A 6,000-nucleotide genomic window follows, 5' to 3' on the forward strand; every position below is an offset into this window, starting at 1 on the left:
GCCCGTGCGACGCGGGCGGCGGCGGGGCCTTTTCTTCCCTCCCATGTTCGAGGATGTGGCGGCGCGGGTCAGCCGCTCGTGGGGGCGCAGAGCTCGGCGGGGCTCTCGGCGGTGGGGACGTCGGGCTTCGACGGCCGTTAGGCTGGGAGTGGGGGTGCGCCGCTGCGTCGTTGGTAGCGGGGTGTTGGTCGGGCTCCCCCTGATCTGGATCCCGATCCGCGGCGGGCAGCGCAGCTGGTGTTGGCGGCGGTGGTCCCGCCTGTCGGTGGCTGTGTCTTGTGGGGGCTGGTCGCAGCTGTGAGTCGGCGCCTTCCCTCCTTGACCTTGTGGCTCGGTGACGGACCCTGTTTTGCCCCTTCTGGGTCAAGTCGGGGGCTTTCGGCCGCGGGCTTGGCGGCGCGACGACTAGTCCGAGCTCCGGCGGCGCGCTCGTGTGGTGGTGCGGCGGCGGGGTTGGCTGGTAGTGGTGTGGAGGATGCGCGGGCCTGTGCCGTGACTTTGGTGCAGGCGGCGGCCATGGTGGCTGGTGGCGCGGGTGCGTGCCCGGCGGCTCCGACGCTTGGACCTCGCCGGTCTGCGCGGGTTGGGCAGTGGCCCAGGGTGGCTGCTGGTCCGGCCGTGGATGGCTCCACGGCGGCTTTGCAAGTCAGCTATGACAGCGGCTGGCTTGTTCCGGCGTCGGCTCATCCGTAGGCCGCTTGTGTCGGCCTTCGATCTGTCTCCTCGTCGTCCGGGTGATATTTCCGTTGAAGTGATCGCCCTCTCCCAGCTATGGCCCATCGTTAGTCTCGCGCTAGGGCAGCAGGACCAAGCTTGTCTCGTGTCCGGCAGCAGGACCGTGCCCGTCTCGCGCCCGGCAGCAGGACCGCACCTGTCTCGCATCCGGTAGCAGGACCGCGCCCGTCTCGCGCCCGACAGCAGGACCATGTTCGTCTCACGCCCGATGTGGCAGGACGAGTCGATGGAAACTAGTTTGCCACAGGGTCCGCTCGTCTCTTCGGTTGGGGTAGTGGCGGGTATCGAGTGAGGTGGTGTCGAGGTCTTGGATGCCGGGGCGGCGGCCCTAGTGGTGGTAGCACATGGGGCTCGTGGGCAGAGCCCGTTGCTCAGTGCTGCCCGGCGGCCATGGCCGTGTGGGCGGCGTGGTAGCCGGGGTGTGGCATTTGGTGGCGGTGAGTGTTGGCCGGGGTAAAAAACCGCTCTATCTTCGGACGGGCCGGCGGCGGCGTTGCTCGTTTCCTTCTTGAAGGCGTCGTCGCGGCTCTCATTGCGCGTCGTGTGGCTCCTTGGGAATCTCTGATCCTCGGATCGGGCAGTGTCGGCGCTCCGGTGTCGTAACCTTCCTGAAGGCATCGTTTTGGAGCTCACGGTTCATCGTATGTGGCTTCATTTCTTCGCGGTGGCGTGGTCACTGTTGGAGTCCCTGGTTGCTCTTGTAGTGTTAGGGGTCGTGTTGCTGCGCTCAACGCCTTTGTATCCTGCCTTGAGTGTGTGTTGTGGTGGCGTGCGTTTGTACTGGATTGTTGTCGGTCATTGCTTTATATATAAAACGGGGCGAAAGCCTTTTTCGGTAATTCCGAACGTACTTCTGGTCACACAGGCCACAGCTTGCATTGGATAGAGAAAGATTTTTTTTTGAGAGGTAACCAGACACTTTATTGATCTATGAGAGAGTTCAGAGGGATACAAGATGGATCATGAGGGGACAGCAGCCACATGTGGCACCCCTGATCAAGTGAAAGAGAGTGTCTAGCGAGGCAAAGTGCCTCACTACTTGCTGATCTACGTTCAGAAATAAAACTATAGCTATCAAAAATAGAACTTGTGAGAGAAATTTCTTTGATCACCGACAGGTAAACTCCTCCCGTCCCTCTATGGATATCTGATATCAATCCTTTGCAGTCCGAAGACACCACCACCTTCTGCACCTGTAAGTCTTGAGCTAAGGCCAACGCTTCGCGACATGCTATTGCTTCCAGTATATTTAGGTCAACATTCTCGGAGATGACCAGCGAGGATGAGCCCAGGTAATGTCCCAAATGATCTCTGCATACTGCAGCTGCCGCACCTTTCCCTTGCTCTTGGTCGATACATCCCTTCACCTGGATTTTTGCGTGACCCTCAGGCGGAGGTTGCCAAACACCAATCGAGATAGCTGTACGCCTTGTACTGGATGACGCTGCAGTTTTTGTCAAGACTTCTACACTTTGAGCTCCTGGATAAAACGCTGAACGAATTCATGCGTTGCAAGCGGGCTCTGAAAAACTTCCTCGTGAATGGCCTTCATTCTCGCCGTCCAAATTGCCCAAAGAGTCACAGATGCTTCTACGAACTGGGCATGTGATAATGACCTTTGCAACTGGAATAGCCAGCGTTTAGCATTCGGTTCCACTGTTTCCATCATAGTTTCAACTATAGGCTCATCTGCTAGTGCCCAAACGCATCGTGCCACCGAGCATTCAATCAAACAGTGCCTCCATGAGTCAATGTTACCACATAACTGGCAATTGTCTACCGTACTCATGTTTCTATGTTGCCGAACATCCTCTGTTGGCAGGGATTGCCTAGCAAGCCTCCACAAGAACGATCTGATTTTCGATGGTACTTTTGTTTGCCAAAGTGACGACCACCCCTTCTCATCCGCAGTATGATCCGATGATGATGCTCTTCCACTCAACAGATCTTCTCCCCTTCTCTTCGTTTCCCAAAGCATCCGGTAAGCGGATATTACCGAAAAGACTCCCCTCGTCTCGAACTGCCAAGACCAAAAATCTGCCATTGAACGTGTACACAAAGGAATGTTTTGGATTGCTGTCACATCTACTGGGAGGAAGAACTGGGATAAAACGTCAGCTCTCCAGGACACTGAACCTAGGTCAATTAGCTCTGCCACCACCGTCGGTGGGTTTTGGGCTATGCAAGCTATTGGCCTCATCGCATGATCTCGCGGAATCCAGTTCTGCGACCAGATCTTTGTGGAAGCGCCATCTCCAATCCTCCTGATCAAGCCCGTCGACAAAGCATCCCTCCCCTCCATTAGTGATCGCCAAACTTGTGAAGGATGGGGCCCCAAGACGGCATTTAAGATATCACCTTCTGGGAAGTAGATAGCTTTCAGAAGTTGAGCACATAGTGAATCAGGAACCGTTAAGATCCTCCAAGCTTGATGTGCCAATAATGCTAAGTTGAATAACTCAAGGTCTTTGAAACCTAGCCCCCCACATCTCTTCGGTTGTGTCATGGCCTTCCACGATACCCAATGGGGTTTCCGCTGCCCTTCCTTGCTTCCCCAGAAAAATTGCCTAATGAGTTTGTTTAGATGTTCACATAAACCCCGTGGCAGTTTGAAACATGACATAGAGAAACCGGAACCGCTTGAGCCACTGACTTGATCAAATCTCCTTGCCCGCAGCCGAGATAGCTTTCTCAATCCAACCTTTTGCTTTGCTCCATAGTCTATCTTTTAGATATTTGAAAGCCCCTGTTTTCGACGTCCCTATGTCAGACGGCAGCCCCATGTATTTCTCATTTAAAGTTTCTGTATATACACCAAGGATGCCTTTTACCTCTTCTCTAACCACCTCCGGACATCCTTTACTGAAAAAAAACAGATGACTTACTATTATTGATCCTTTGCCCTGATGCTTGGCAATATGAATTCAGTAAGTTTGACACCTCTGTCGCCCCCGCACGGTTCGCCTTGAAAAACAGCAGGCTATCATCAGCAAATAAAAGGTGGTTAACTGGAGGCACTGAGGGGGCCACCTGAATTCCACCAACATGCGATGACTGATCTCTAGATTTGAGGAGGCCTGAAAGGCCCTCTGCTGCTAACAAGAAAAGGTAGGGTGATATTGGGTCTCCCTGCCGAATACCTCTTGTAGGTTTAAATTCCTCCAACTTTCTCCCATTGAAAAGTACTGAAAAAGACACCGATCTTACCGTCTCCATTACTCCGTTGACCCACACCGGTGAGAAGCCCAGTTTGAGCATTACCGCTTCCAAATACTCCCATTCCACTCTATCATATGCCTTCATCATGTCTAATTTCAAAGCACAATGACGATGTTTCAGAGCCTTGTTTCTTTTCATAAAATGCAAGCATTCATATGCCATGATAATATTGTCTGTAATGAGCCTACCAGGGACAAAGGCCGATTGCCCTGGTGATATTATCTCTGGCAGTGTCTCCTTGAGGCGGTTAGCAACGACTTTAGATGCAATCTTATAGAGAACATTACAGAGACTTATCGGACAAAATTGAGATAAAGATGTCGGGCTCTTCACCTTGGGTATGAGAACTAGACATGTCTTATTGATGCACTCGGCACTCTCTACCCCTTCCACAATCCGGATAACAATTTTTGTTACTTCCTCACCACAAACATCCCAGTGCTTCTGAAAAAAATGAGCCGGGTACCCATCCGGCCCAGGTGCTTTGAATGGAAACATTTGAAATAGAGCCCTTTTGACTTCCTCCCCCGTATAAGCTGCATTTACACTAGTAGAAAACAGGGCTTAGGTCACAGGACAGTTTTCACATTAGCCCCGGTTCAGTCACGAACCGGGACTAATGTGAGCATCGGTCCCGGTTCGTGCGGCCAGGGACCTGCCGGGCCTCGTGGGGGCATTGGTCCCGGTTCGTGCGGACCCTTTGGTCCCGGTTGGTGGGACAAACCGGGACCAATGGGCCACGCTCCTGGCCCACCAACCTTTAGTCCCGGTTCCTACCACAAACCGGGACTAAAGGCCTGGTCCTAGTTGCGGCCAGTGTTTAGTCCCACCTCGCCAACCGAAGGGCGCTCACACCAGTTTATAAGCCCGTCCCTCTATGCCTTGTTGAGCTTCTCTTAAAGTGAAAATAGATGCCCTTATACAGGGAATTTCACCTAAATTCACAGTAAATTTGAAATTTACTGTGAATTTAGGTTTAATTTTCTCTATAAGCGCATCTATGTTCATTTTTTATATTTATAAAATAAATAAACCTTAATAAAATAAATAAAACTAAATAAACCTTAATAAAATAAAATAAAATAAACTATAGTAACTACAATAAATAAACCTTAATAAATTAAGTAAAAATAGCAGCAGTAAAATAAATAAAATAGCAGCAGTAAATAAATAAAAATAAATAATTAAAGTAAAATACATAAGTAATTAGAAATAAAATAAATAAGTTTTTTGTTGTAAGTAGAAACAAAACAAAAAAATAAAGCAAAAGAGAAAAAAAACACGAGCCATCAACTCCATAACCGCCATATCTGGGATAGAGAAGGGCGATCCCTTGGAGTGGGATTCACATACAGTTGCCCGTAACATCTACCATTCGAGCCTAGCAGGTGGAACTCGGATCTGTCAACAGTGTCAAAGCGGCAAATAGCAGGCGGAGGAGAAGCCACCGATGTCATGTGTAGATCCCTTCTAGGTCTTGCGGATCGTGCTATTACAGCAATTTGGTTGGTTGATCCCAAAAAAAAGGAATTTGGTTGGTTTTCTTGAAGCCCTAGCTTGTTGTGCCGTCCTATTCTCTCAATGCAATTTAGCAAATGCTACTACAGTACAGTAAAGGGCACAAAGAAAAAGCACGCAGTGAAGGAAAATACCTCCATATCAAAGCTGCTACTTATCTTGTTGGTTATCAGGATGTGGATATGTAGAATTTTCTCTAGCCACGGCAACAGACATGCATTCATCGAGGGGGTTCACTACAGAACAAAATAAATGCTGACGTTAGTTGTTGAGGGTACGTTTGACATCCCTGAGAGACTAGATAATGAAAAGATGAATCGTCAAACCTGGATGAACAAAGACGCTACCAAGTGGATGAATCTGATGGCCTGTCCTCCCTTGAAGATCATGCGTCCTCCCTTGAAGGCGCCACCAGGGCCATGGACGCCTCATACACCGCCGCCGACGTGTTGTAGTGATGAGGTATCGTGCAGGATCTGACACAGGATCACCTTCAGGCAAGATGAATAGGTCTTCAGGGGCACGACG

The sequence above is a fragment of the Triticum aestivum genome, chromosome 7D (assembly GCF_018294505.1).
Source record: "Triticum aestivum cultivar Chinese Spring chromosome 7D, IWGSC CS RefSeq v2.1, whole genome shotgun sequence".
Taxonomy (NCBI): Eukaryota; Viridiplantae; Streptophyta; class Magnoliopsida; order Poales; family Poaceae; genus Triticum; species Triticum aestivum.